Genomic DNA, 14,739 nt, shown 5'->3' on the forward strand with positions numbered 1-14,739 from the left:
AAAGCTACATTCAGAGTATAAGACACACACTCTTGCTCTCCCTCTTTCTCACTTTCTCTCCCTCTCTCCTTTCTATCTCGCTCTGTCTGTTGCTCTCTCTTGTTCTCTCTTTCTCTTAGTTTCTTCTCTGTGGAGGCTGGCAAAGGCTTTTCTTCTTTTGAATGTTCCGGGTGGGCTGGCAGGGAGATGGAGAGCATGTGCGCACGCGCACCCAACATTCCAAAGAACCTTTGCCGGCCTCCAAGTTTTCTCCGAGCGCTCGCCGCTGCCGCCATCCCTGCAGCCACAGCTGCAGGAGGAGCCGCACCCCAAGGCGGAAGGAGGAGGAGGAGAAAGCCGGAGAGAGGTGTCGGATTGAAGGGCGGGGGACAGCGGCAAGAAGCCAGGGGCATGAGGGGGCTGGAGGCGCTGGGGCGAGGGGGTGGCGCCGGCCTCTGCACTTTCGTCGCTCCCCGCCCCCAACTCCAACGCCCAGCTCCTTGCACAGCCCTGGAAAAGGGTGCACGGGGGGTGTTTTTGGGTGCACGGCTGCGCACCTTAGAGGTAACATAGCCAGGGGTGGGCAATTAATTTTGCCATAGGGCTACATGAGAAATGTGGATGGTTTTAGAAGGCCGGACTAATATAATTAACTCAGTTCTACCCAATACGGGTATATTATTGGGTAGAACTCAGTTAACTATATTATTATTATATATTATATTATATATTATATATATAATTATATATTATATCTTGAATACCCAGTTCTTATCTAGAAAAGTTATATATTATATTATATATTATAATTATATTATAATTATAAATTAATTGCCCACCCCTGGTATATAGTACACATATGCGGGTAACGTGCTAAATGAAAAAAGCTGAAATCATTTGGTCATTATCACTTCCCTGTAATTCCAAATTATGAAACATTATGATCCTGTAAAGTTCCTTTATCCAATTTTAAGTTAATAATTCATCCAATTCATGATTATTTAATTTTTTTAAAAAAATCCTAAAGTTGTATACTTTCTTTCTATTTCTATTTTTATCTATCAAGGAACTTGTTTGCTTTCCATAAAAGGGGAGAGAGTTATATTTAATAGTTTTATATTTCCAGAGTAATACCATTTCTCTTTCCTCCCTCCCTCCCTCCATTTCTCCTTCCTTTCTTCCCTTCCACCTTCCTTCCCTGGATTCTCAGTCTTCCAATTCTCTCCCTGCTCCCCAACCTGATTTCCCCCCACTAGGGTGGGAGAGGCTCTGCCGTGAAGTCAACTTATGGGAAAGGTGGATAGGGTGAGGCGAGAGCTATGGTGTAGGCAGCGCCATCAGTCAAGCAACTGGCATGCGACTGCTGCTTTTTTGCCTTTTGCTTCTGCGCGCAGGTGGCGAGGCTGTCTGACTCTGCCGTATGGCTTTTTGAAACGCCGCATGGCTTTTGGTTTTTGCCTGCGCGCACAGGTTAGACTGACCTCCGCAGGCTGGTCATAGACAGCGAGCAGGCCACATCTGGCCCCCGGGCCGCATCTTGCCCAGGTCTGCTCTACACCCATTTATACTGCTCAAGTAACCCTGATGACACAGATAAACCTCCAGGTGGTCTTAATGACTGGGTAAAAGAATGCAAATGACCAGCTGTCTACAAGGAGTATAAATCCTTCCATTCCCAGCAATAGTACTTAGATTTATATACCACTTTATAGCTCTCTCTCAGCAGTTTACAGAGTCAACATATCACCCACAATAATTTCAATCTTCATTTTATCCTCAGAAGGATGGAAGGCTGAGTCAAACTTAACTGGTAAGATTTTAACTGCCAAATTGCAATCAGCAGACAGTCAGCAGACGTAGTCTGCAGTACTGTACCCTAACCACTGTGCCACAGTGGCTCATCCTGTAACATCCATTCAGAGCCAAAGATGTTCTTGGATGAGAAGTGAAACGTCTTCAAAGAAAAAACAAAAGCACTTTTGAGACAACCATGACTTGGATAACTGAGAATCTCCATAGACATGTACTGAGAATCCATTTTACCTGGAATTTGTTAAATACCAGATTAGTTATAAATTAATCATTTAAAAATATTTTTCCCTTATGGTAATGTTTACAGTTACTATTGAATCTCTTATGTTTAGCTGCTTGTTACCTGTGATTCTTTTCTTGTTATTCTGTAGGATACCATTTAAACATATAGTATAAATATTTAATAACAGCAATCTTGATTATTGTAGAAAATTTCCATCAGAAAGAAAAATATTTTGTTAACCATTCTTGATGCCATCAGTCTGGTTTCTGAGTGGCTTTGGGTTTTGATGCACACTGAAAAAAGTTGAAAAAATATTCAATGCAGTGATCACTGTATCCTAAGATTTTGTTTTGGAAGGAGTGAGATTAGTCTTGAAACACGTTTGCTGCAAACACTTCATTGGCTGAATTAATCAAGGAACTGGGAATCTAAGTGAAAACGTAACAAATACTTGGGAAAGCATAAACAACAAGGGAAATATTTGCTGTCTCTTAAAATGCATCACATTTTGAAGAAATTACACACTGTTAGACTGGTGTAAACAAACTATAGTTTGGGCTTCCAAAAATAAATCTGGCACATCACAGTTAAAAGCTGTTCATTCATTTCCCCTTACACCCAGCTATTAATGACTGTCAATTCCTTCTTTCAAGAGTTATGAAAAACAGGGTCATAAGGCAATTGGAATTTTAGGAAAACCCAATCATCATTAGCATTAGAGCAAATCTACCACAAGTTTAGCATAGTATATGAATACAAGTTCTGTATTTTTAACCTTATGTTTCCTTCATTTTTTTAAATTACTGTAATCAATTGCAAGTTACCTTGATGAGTGGATAAATGAGAAGATGCAAAACTCTCCTCAAATAAAATCAGCGATTACAACTTTAGTTTCTTATGGCAATAACCTACCCCACTTATATGGTGCTATCTTAAATTTTTTACAATTAATACGATAGTTGGGAACCTCTTTAGGAGAGATTTTCTGATAAACATTGGTAAATGATATACCCATACAGATCTTTAAATGCTTATAGATGTAGCATTCATAAGCTTCTTGGTGCCAACTGGATTCTGAAATTTCTTTTCAAACACATTTGCTTCATAGAAAATGTCCGTTGCTTTTCTCTTGTCAATCATTAATTTTTATTAAGGAAAGAGTATTGTGCTGCTTTAAAAAATAAAAATTAAATTACAAATAATAATTCAAGAGATGGACCTTCTTTTATACTGAAATGCCAAAACAAGTTTATTGAAGCATGGGTGAATCTTGAGAGAAGGGGTAAAAAAAGAAATGAAATTTCTATGACATTTAACTGAATGGACTAAAGACTGTGAGAAGTAAAAGGAAATAATATAAAATTGGTTTATTTGATCACGGTTAAAATAAATAGGTTATTATTTCTGGAAACTCTTAAAGGACTTTTGCTGAAAGCAGGACTAAAACAACAAATTTTTATGAGTTTGTTTATAAATGAGATGGGTCATTAGAAGAAGAGATCACTGATTATAAATTAAGCAATGGTGAAAAGTTATAAAAATTGTTTATACATGCTATGGTAAAATCAGAAGATTTCCTCCCTCCCTCCCTTCCTCCCTGTTTCATCCATTTTCTTCTGCTTTAGAATAATAAAACTATAAATCGTAGCTTAAAACAAGCTATGCACAAATATCTAATTTCAGTGCTCAGCATATAGGAATAGTTGAATATCCTCATATATATTTGAGATATCTAATCCAGGAAGGATGTCAGGTTTGATTATTTCCTGTTACAGTGATATTGAAAACAACTGTGTGTCAGAACTATTTCAAGCCAAAGATAAATGTAATTTAGCAAATTCTCAGTTGCAATTGGCTGGAGCATCCACATGTGGGTATTGACTTCCATTGCTAGGAGACTGAGTTGTAAGAATTTCCTGGTCACGTCCCTCTGCTTAGCTGGCTTCTTCAGATTTTTACGACTCAGCTAAGCAAGGGAACATGTTTAATTAATTCTAGCTAATTGAAGTAAATGTTCATAGTGTGATTGTATTTTTTCTTCTTTTTCCACCTTTATTTGACTCTTCTCTAATTTCAGCAAGGAGCAGGCAAAGATCACAGTGAAGCAGCTTCTGCTGCACAATTAAACTGCTGCTGGTGAGTCAACAGTTTTGTTCTAGCTGTTAGAACATCCATTTCCACCTTTACTGATTTGATCCTTGTTCGGCCTGGGCAGTTTTCCGAAGCTATCCCCTCAAGGGGATTCTACGTTGGGGTGGGCTCCTGCAGTCTTGTGTCTGCCGCTAGTGGTGAACTGGGCTGCCCCTGGTATGCTGGGATGACAGCTGCCACCTGAAGATCATTTTATCAGATAGAGCCACAGCAGGACTACACTTCGGTGAAGGCTGCTCCCATGCCCTATTGTTTATGTTTGGCTCACTTGTGGTTGCAGCTAGCTACCTCGTGGCGACAGTGCCATTTTGGGTCAGGCTGACTCTCAGCTGATAAGGGCCATTTTGGTTTTTGCCATTTGCATTTTTTAATTGCTGGTGTCTGTAGATTCAACATCTCTTACAAATCCAGGCCATCGATCCGATTTCTGAGAGACAAGAAGGCTTTCCATTCTTTTCATCATACTCAAGAATTCAGGGGGAGGAGGTGGAAGGGGGTTTTGGATTTGAAGAAACTCAACAGCCATGTGACTTACCAGTGCTTTAAATGCTGTCTCTCCAAACCATTTTGAATTGTATTCAGGCAAGGGATTTTTTTTTCATCTGTGGACCTGAAGGAGGCATATCTTTATGTCCCTATTCATCCTGATCACAGGAACTTTCTGAGATTCATGTTTGTAGGCCATCATTTTCAGTACATGACTATGCCTTTTGGACTCACTTCAGCCCCTAACACTTTACCAAGATCCTGACAGAGGTGGCAGCATCTGTCAGGACACTGCCTGTCATGGTTTTGTGTTATCTCAATTATATCTTAATTCAGTCATCTTCCCTCCTTTAGGGAATGGTAGATATCCAGACCGTGATCAAAACCCTCCGGGCCCATGGATTCTCAGCCAACCTAGAGAAGAGCACCTAACCCCCTCCACTAACCTCCTCTACTTTGGGGCGATAATAGACTCTGGGTTCTCTGCTGGGTTCACCTTTCCCTGGACAGTTGAGACAGTATTCAGAGCTTATTAGAATGGACATTTATTCATTCCACTCTGTAACACTAGACACATTGTCTTGCCTTCTGAGCAAGATGTTGTTACATATGACCATAGTTCTGTGGGCTCGTTTTCATGCAGGGCTGCTTCAGTGGTTCCTGTTGCCACACCAGAGGGAGGGCAGGGTGCATTCCAAGTGGTTGGTCCGTCTACCATTGCGAGTTCTCAGGTCGCTGGCCTGGTGGACCTCTGATGCTGCCTGGTGCATTCTCCATTGCCTCGGGAAGGAGAGTCCAACATGGGTTAATAACCAATCCTATTGGTAGAGACTGAGTTAATTTAAATAATTAACAGGCACTGCCCCTTAGTAGCCCCCACGAGCTCAATTTTAAAAACTCAGTCCAAGTGTAGAGACTGTAGTTTGTATCTGAGTTGATTAATTGTGTAATTATTGATTAATGTGTAATTATTAAAATAAATTGTCCTTGTTTAATGTTTTCTCTCTTTTGTCTTTTTACTACAGGTTGACAGAACTTCCAGGACGGGTCTCTGCCCTCCGCGGGCACCAACCCCATCGATTTCTCCTCGGGGACCTCTTCCCTCAGAGGGTACTGCCCCGATCGAGGAGCAACACAGCCTGGGGTCCCTGGCCTCCGAGGCCAAACCCGGCTGCGAGCCGAAGGTGGGGGGGTCCGCCCCCCCCACTGGGAAGCTCGAGGAACACGTTTCCCTGGAAGGTGAGCGGCTTGGACACGTGCCAGAGCCTCTCAGCTGTTCGGCGGCTGAGATTGATTGCTGCTGCGGCCGTGGCCACCGCCGCTTTTATGCATTTTCGGCTCCTTTGCACAGATCAGATCGCCAATAAGGAGGACGGAGCGGCTTGGTCCTCCTGTCACAAGAGCCCCCGTGCCAAGGCAGCAGGAGCAAGGGAATGCGCGATCGCCTCAGGCGCCACCATTTTAGGGGAGTTTTTCCCCATGCACTAAATAACGGCCAAAGGCGGGAAAGTTCCTCTCCGCCCAGATAATGGGCGCGATTGAACTAACAAGGCTATTCTGCGCATGCGCAAGCCTTCCATTTTATTCTGTGAGAGCAGCAGATAGCGACAAGTGCAGTTTTCAGCTTCCACAATTGTGACACTCGGTATTTATGAGTAATATGAAGAGCCACACTACTCCTGAGAAGGTGACCTCTCCTTCTACTGGCCCCAAGGATAAGGCCAAAATTTCCAAACCTAAGGACAAGACCAAGTCCTCTCAGGCCTCCTCATCCTCACTTAAGGAGGCAGAAAGGCGTATCAAGGCTTTAGAACAGAAGCTAAAGGCAGCCCTCCACATGCCTGTGGTGGCTTCTATGCCTTCGCATTTGCCCCCGGCCAGGGAACCTCTAACTACCATGAGGCCTACTGAGGATTTTTCTGAAAAAGACTGGTCTCCAGAAAGGCAGTTTGCTACTATGAATCAGATCCTGCCTTCTCCAGGTCACAGTGGGACTAGACCAGCCTCTGCAACACATTCCTTGAGCACGCAGGGTCCTTCAGCTACCTTCACGCCCACAGCAGCGGGGCTTCGAGCACAACCTGACACCTGGCATCAGATGTCCCCTTTGCTACAAGATTTAATCACAAATGCCTACTCTCAGAGGGTGGCGGCGGGGGTGCATCAGGTTAATCAGCAACCTCGCCTAGTTCAATCCAGGAATCTCTTGTCTACACCGCCCCCCTTGGGTTTGGGGTCTTGGGCCAATGAAGCGTCCCCCTTAGATGATAATGAGAAGGACTATGAACTTTCAGATGATGAAACATCTCCTGAACAGCCTGTAGCGGCTGGTTTGTTTAAAACATCAATTTTTAGGATTTTGCTTCATAAGGCCAAACAAGCTGTAGACTTACCGGGTCCTACTAAGTCAACTGACACCACTGATGGGACCAAACCATCTACCGTCCTATTTAAAGAACCTCAACCCGAGTCAGATCACATACCTTCCTCTGAGATTTTCCGGGAGAGCGTTAAACGACCCTGGCAACACCCGGCAGCGGCATAGGGCCCCTCTGCAGTAGAAAGAAAATTCTACATCTTTGATGAGGAGGTAGAAAAGTTACTGGAATTCCCTCTTATTGATCAGCCAGTGATGCAGCTGATTTCCAAAGCCCTAGTACCCTCGGAAATAGGCGACAGCCTTAAGCTGGAGGACAGGAAAGCAGAGGTTCTGTTGCGAAAGATGCATCAGATGGCAAGCTGGGGGTTTAGAGCAGCGGCGGCTGCATCTTTCTTCAATAGAGCGTCGATAGTGTGGTTGCAGGAGATGCAGGCCAGACTTGGGCCAGGTGAAGGTCGTTTACGTCAGGACCTTGGGAAGTTGTAGGCGGCAGCGGAATTCTCAGCCGATGCCACTCTTCATGCAGCCAAGTTCTCGGCTAGAAGCATGGCAACCACTTTATCCTCCAGGCGTCTCCTCTGGCTGAGGAACTTCCCAGCAGATCTGAAGTCAAAATGGAACCTGGCCTCATCGCCCTTTCAGGGAGACAAGCTTTTTGGGGAGGCATTGGAGCCAGTCCTCATTGAGGACAAGGACAAGAGGAAGTCTCTCCCCAGAGCCTACAGACGAACCGTCAAACTACCCCCTATCCACGCCGGCAGTCCTTTAGGTGGGACACCTCTTCCACCACAGGTCAGAATACAAGACCGTATTCCCAGAATCAATATAATTCAGCCACATTTAGGAGTGATCGGGTGCCTTTCCAGGATCGACAGAGGGGTTACCAACAAACGAGACGTCCCTTTCGAGGCAACCAGAAGGGCTTCAAACGTACTAAATGACTCAGTACTACCCATAGGAGGCAAGCTTCAATCTTTCCAGGCCTCCTGGCGGACTACGTCCTCCGACAAGTGGGCGTTAGCCACCATATCCCAGAGTTTACGTTTGGAGTTCCTCCAGCCCCCACCAAACCGTTTCGTTCATTGCCCAGTTCTGCGGGATCCTCAGAAAAGAACACAACTTCAATGAGAGATCACTCATCTCTTAGAGATCCGGGCAATAGAAAAAGTGCCCAGTCACGCAGTAGGTACAGGCTTTTATTCGAGAGTATTCCTTGTACCAAAGACATCAGGAGGTTTTCGAATGATCCTCAATTTAAAACATCTCAATACCTTCATAAGACACAGAAGGTTTCGGATGCATTCCCTCCAAACCATTCTGGCATCAATCCGATGGCAAGATCTCCTGACATCCATAGACTTAAAAGAGGCCTATTTACATGTGCCAATTCTACCAGCACATCGGAGGTTTCTCCAATTCTACCTGAATGGGTCCCACTATCAATACCAGGCCATGCCGTTCGGCCTGCCTTCGGCCCCTCGAACATTTACCAAACTGCTGGACATCCTGACAGCCCACATCAGATCCTGTGCCATCCGGCTGCTAGCATACCTGGACGATATCATTATCTTGTCCAGGTCCCCGCACAGGGCGCTAAATGATCTAGCAGTCACGAGACAAACGCTGGAGTCCCATGGGTTCACTATCAACGAAGAAAAAAGTCACCTTCTTCCCACGACCAGACTGCTACACCTGGGGTCTATCATAGATACATCCACAGGTACCGTGACCTTGTCCCCAGAGAGGATAGCAAACATTCAACAGTTGGTCTCCCATCTTCGACACCAGCATCGGGTATCTCTGGCCTTACTTTCCAAGGTATTGGGGACTTTGGTATCGTCTATAGGCATTGTGCCTTGGGCTCGTCACCATATCAGGGTCCTCCAATGGTTCCTTCTTCCATCTCAAAAGGCCAGGAAGAGTCATTCGCAAAAGAAAGTACGGATTCCTTCAGAAGTCAAGGAATCGTTAAAGTGGTGGGCTTCCCTAGCCCTGCTCCAGGGTTCACTCTTTTGCAACCGGGACCGCCTAATCCTCACAACGGATGCGAGTCTGTCCAGCTGGGGGCTCACATGGGCCCTCACATGGCCCAAGGACTCTGGTCTCCGGAAGACCTGAACCCCGTCAACATCAACTATCTAGAACTCAAGGCAGTTTTTCTTGCCCTTCAAGCCTTTTCAGGGCAGACACGTGCTAGTATTGACCGACAATGTTGCGACCAGAGCCCACTTAAACCATCAAGGGGCACGAGGTCGCTCCGCCTGATGGTCAAGTCCACGGCCCTTTTCAACTGGGCCGAGACCCACTTAGCTTCGCTGTCGGCAGAACACATTGCTGGGACCAGCAACATACAGGCGGACTGGTTAAGCAGGTCTACTCTGGATCCCTCAGAGTGGAGACTGGATCCAGGAGTCTTTCAACAGATAGTCCACCGCTTCGGAACTCCATTGGTGGATCTTTTTGCGACCCACGTCAACACACAACTGGTAAGATTCTATTCTCGGTTTCCAACACCGAAGGCGGAAGGGGTCAATGCTCTCTTGTCACCATGGCCCCTGGGTCTGTTGTATGCTTTTTCCCCAACGTGTCTCATACAGAGAGTACTGGACAAGGTAATTCAGGAGCGTGCCGAAGTGATCATGGTGGCGCCGTACTGGCCACGACGCCCATGGTTCGCAGACCTGGTAACCTTATCAGTGTCCCCCCCCCTGGAGGATTCCAGAGAAGGACATTTCTCTCAGTCAGAGGACCATTCACCACCCGAACCCTCATTGGTTCCAGCTAGCCACCTGGCATGTGAGCGGAATAGACTGAGACAGCAGCAACTACCAGATACGGTCATTGCCACGATGCAGGCGGATCATCGTCCGTCGACAGTAAGGATATATCAGGCGACATGGGCAGCCTTTTCCAAGTTTTGTTCGGACCATCACTGTGACCCGAAGGACGCTTCAATAATTTCAGTACTGGAGTTCCTCCAAACGGGGATTGAGCGGGACTTGGCCCCTAACTCTTTGAAGAGGCAGGTAGCTGCTCTCTCGACCATAATTCGTTTGTCGGAATCTCGCTCTTTGGCTCAACACCCATGGGTGAGGGATTTCATCAAAGGCGCTATCAACACGCACTCTCCTCCAATAAGGAGATTTCCAACGTAGGATCTTTCCCTGGTGCTACGTGCGCTTACAGGACCTCCCTTTGAGCCCATGAGGTTAATCCCAATTCGATTCCTCTCAATTAAGACATTGTTTTTGGTTGCTATAACATCAGCACATCGAGTCTCTGAATTGTCGGCCCTGTCCATTAGACCGGACCTGTGTGTGTTTCATCCGGATAGAGTGGTGCTGAGGTTGGACCCCTCATTCATACCAAAGGTAAATTTGGGGTTCCACCGGAAACAAGAACTCGTTCTCCCGGACTTCTGCACACATGGGCAACACCCTTCGGAGCTCAGGTGGCACAAGATTGATGTCAGGAGAGCCTTGAAGCTCTACATCAGAAGGACAGCATCATTTCGAAAGACTGAGAAGCTGTTTGTGTCCTTTGCTCAGAGCAAGATGGGTCTTGGTGTTTCATCACAATCCTTCAGTCGTTGGATTAGGGATTGTATTGAGGAGGCTTATAAAGCAAGATCCCAATCACCTCCAGCTGGGGTGATAGCACATTCGACCAGGAGTGCAGCTACATCGGCGGCTTGGTCGACACAAGCATCTTTAGAAGATATTTGCCGTGCAGCTACTTGGGCTTCTTCTTCTACCTTTATCGGACACTACAAACTGGATTCCTTAGCTTCGGCGGAGGCTTCCTTTGGCAGACGTGTCTTGCAGCGAGTGTGTTCCATTCCAACGACCTCGGCACAACCTTTTCCCACCCAGGGGATTTGATCTTTGGTATATCCCATGTTGGACTCTCCTTCCAGAGGCAATGGAGAAGAACCGTTGTACATACCTGAACGGTCTTCTCAGTGCTCTGGAAAGAGAGTCCAAACCCACCCGGCATGGTGTTTGGCCAGGTCGCTGGAGTATTTGGGTTGTTGAATGTTATACGTTGTTATTGTTTCAATAAATTCTTGTTGTTTTTACATTGCCTTCATTTTTAAAACTGAGCTCATGGGGGCTACTAAGGGGTGGTGCCTGTTAATTATTTAAATTAACTCAGTCTCTACCAATAGGATTGGTTATTAACCCATGTTGGACTCTCCTTCCAGAGCACTGAGAAGACCATTCAGGTATGTACAACGGTTCTTTTCAAGGACCCCCCTTATTGCCTTATGACTTAAGAACTATAACATTAATTAGTAGATATTGGTGGTGATATTACTTGTGTAGCTGCTTAAATATAGACATAGGGAGACTTTGGGAACATCTATGAAAAATACTGAACATGTCAACAACTTTCACTAAATCTCTGAAGAAAACAACACCTGGAACCCCCTCTACATCTAACACTAAAGCAAACATAGAAATGGCAACAGTCGACAAACAAAACCAAGCACCCACTCCACAATCAATACAGGCTTCACTGGAACTGATCCAAGAATTTATGGTGCGAAGCCAGGAATCTGCATTAACGACACAGGAAACAATGAAGCAAAATCAGGATGAAATGTATAAGAAGTTTTTAAAAATGGCAGGGAAAATTGAAGGTTTGGAGGCAAGAATGGAGGATATAGAGGAAATTATCATAAATCACGAACAAAGAATCAAGAGAATGGAAACCAACATAGTACAAACAGAAGATAAAATAGGAGAAGCAGAGGGAAGACTGAAAGCCACCAATAAAGAGCTCGATCGCAATGTTGGAAATGGAGAAATCTGCATATTTTTTACGTTTCCAGAACATACCTGAAACTGCGTAAGAAGATCTATTTAGCAAGATTGTAGAATTAATAACCAAAAACATGCAAATAGAGGAGGAGTAGGTGAGAAATCACATTGATGAGGCCTACAGGATTCAAACCAATTATGCAAAAAAACAGATTACCAAGAGAGGTGCACGTACAGTTTACAAAAAAGGCCATTAGAGATGAAATCTATAAAACCACAAGGAATGAACAAGTAATGTATAAGGGGAAGAAAATAATCATTCTTAAACAAATACCAAAACGAATTAGAGAGAAACGAAGAGATTTCACTACTTAATGGCCAAGCTGATGAGATGGGAAATACCATTCCAATGGTTAATCCCTGAAGGACTTGATAACCTGGAAGGGAAAAAAATTAAAATAGATTAATTTGAAAAGGCTGATTACTTTATTGGACAGTATTTAGAAAAAGAAGGAGGCAGCAGTTCGGATATAGACCACCAAAGCCGGGATGAAGAAGTGGAGGAGGAGGAGATAGAAAATGAACAAGAGAGCAAGGAGACACAAAAAGAAGAAAGAATCGTGATAAGGGCAGCGGCAAGGAAACAAAAGAAAAGGAAAAAAGAAAAAAAATGATGAAAACATTAAAAATATTCTCTGTAAATATTAATGGATTGAATTCGGCCATAAAAAGAAAACAAACAATGACCAAATTACAGAGACAAAACGCAGATATATTGTGCCTACAAGAAGTACATATAAGAAATCATGAATCCAAACTGTTAGAAAACAAAAAATTAGGTAAATTATTTACGGCACTTGCAGACTCAAAAAAAAAGGGGCATAGCAGTTTATATCAAGGAAAAATTTCAACCGGAAAAAATTTGTGCGGACAATGATGGCAGAATATTGAGTATAAAAATTAGAATAGGATCCAAAGAAATAGTTTTAATAGTTATATATGCCACAAATTCAAATCAGAGAGAATTTTACAAAAAAACTAGAAGAACAGGTAAGGCAGACAGGAGGGAGAAATATATGTATCATTGGCGACTTTAACACAATATCCAAAAAGATTATAAAATGACCAAAAAGAAAAATAAAGAGACGAAAACCTTGCCAATTGAATTATTTGAGATGGTGAGAGAATATAGATTTATAGACTTATGGAGGGAAAGACACATACAAAATTTAGAATACACCTTCTATTCACCACCTCAGAAGTCATGGTCAAGGATTGACATGGTTTGGGCAGAAAAAGAAATAGGGAATATTACTAAAGAAGTTGAGATAGGACCGAATATATGGGCTGACCACTACCCAATAATAGTAAAGATAAAGGAGCAAAAGAAAGAATATTATAGATGGACTTTAAACCAAACACTGACTAAAGAACAAAATTATATCAATTATATGAAACTAGAACTCAATTTTTTTTTCAGGACAATTGGAACTATGATACAACAATACAGAACATTTGGGACACCACAAAGGCATACATAAGGGGGCTAACAATAGCATATTCAGAAAACCAATGATAAAAAATTGAAAGAATATCAAAACATAAATAAAATAGAATTAGGAGAGGTATCAGAATCAGACAAAATATCATTAAACAAGAAAATAACCCCAATAGAACTAGAAAATGCAATATTGAAACAAAAAAATAACAAATCTCCAGGCCCTGATGGCATTCCAAGTGAATTATTCAAAGAATTAAGAGAACTATTAGGGAAAATATTACTAGTCATATTCAATGAAGTCTTAGAACAGGGAGTAACACTGAAATCTTGGTCAGAAGCGTTAGTAAGCCTAATACCATTTTTTCCTTATTCTTTTACCTTGTCTTCTCCTCTGTTGATCTATTTTCTTCGATTGACTTCTTTTTAAAACGTTTTTCCTTCTGCATGGTCGCGCTGCTATGGCCCGGTGCCAGCTATGGCTGGAACCCGGTTCTTCTTTTCTGGAGCTGCAGGGTGATCCCTTCCCTTCGGCGCAGTGGCGATCTGCCCCTCAGGTTCCGGGAGACCCCCTGTTCTAGGATCAGACCCTCCAAGTGTGATCTGACCACAAATACACGGCCTCCAGGAAGAAATAGGAGGTTCAGGGACGGAGCTCTGTCCCTGCCTCCCATCGCAGCGCCACCACCACCCGGAAGATACCAGATTCCACAAGATTAATTGTTAAAAGAAAGTCAATTTGAAACAAGGCGAGAGTTTAATGTCCGCATGAGTGAAAAATTACTAACCAGAACTTGATTCCTTGTGATCACACTGTGAGAACAAAGGAGTTGTTTAAATTGCTTTAATTTTTCTGATCATCCTAACCCTGGAAAGAACTAAGAATATACCTTTATACAAGATATAGGGGATTACGATTTGAATTTTTATGAACTAAAGAAAATTTTGATTGGTTGTTTTTTTTCTCCTGAGACATATGATTGTAATGTGAAATATAATGACAACAAAGGGCTAAAATAAATAAAGTGGAACAAAAGATCTGATGTTGAGAATTTATTTTATGGTGAATTAAATTGGATATTGTAATTGCATTTGTTTTTGGAGTAATCAGTGAAGACTGGACTACAGAGGACTAATTTGAGAGAGATTGAATCATATCTGGATTACATTGATTTTATGGTGAATCAAATTGGATATTGCAATTGGACTTATGTTTTTGGAGTAATCAGTGAAGACTGGATTACAGAGGATTAATTTGAGAGAGATTGAATTGTATCTGGATTACATTGGACTATATGGAAATATGACTATTGGATTACTTGTATAAAAATTGGATACAACTACAATCGAAGATTTTTTTTCTTTCATCAGTGGGAGACTGTTTGACTCTTTGCCCATTTATTGGAAGAAATTTGAGATCAAAGGATTAAATAAAAGAAGAAAAAGA

The sequence above is a fragment of the Erythrolamprus reginae genome, chromosome 7 (genome assembly GCF_031021105.1).
Source record: "Erythrolamprus reginae isolate rEryReg1 chromosome 7, rEryReg1.hap1, whole genome shotgun sequence".
Lineage (NCBI taxonomy): Eukaryota > Metazoa > Chordata > Lepidosauria > Squamata > Dipsadidae > Erythrolamprus > Erythrolamprus reginae.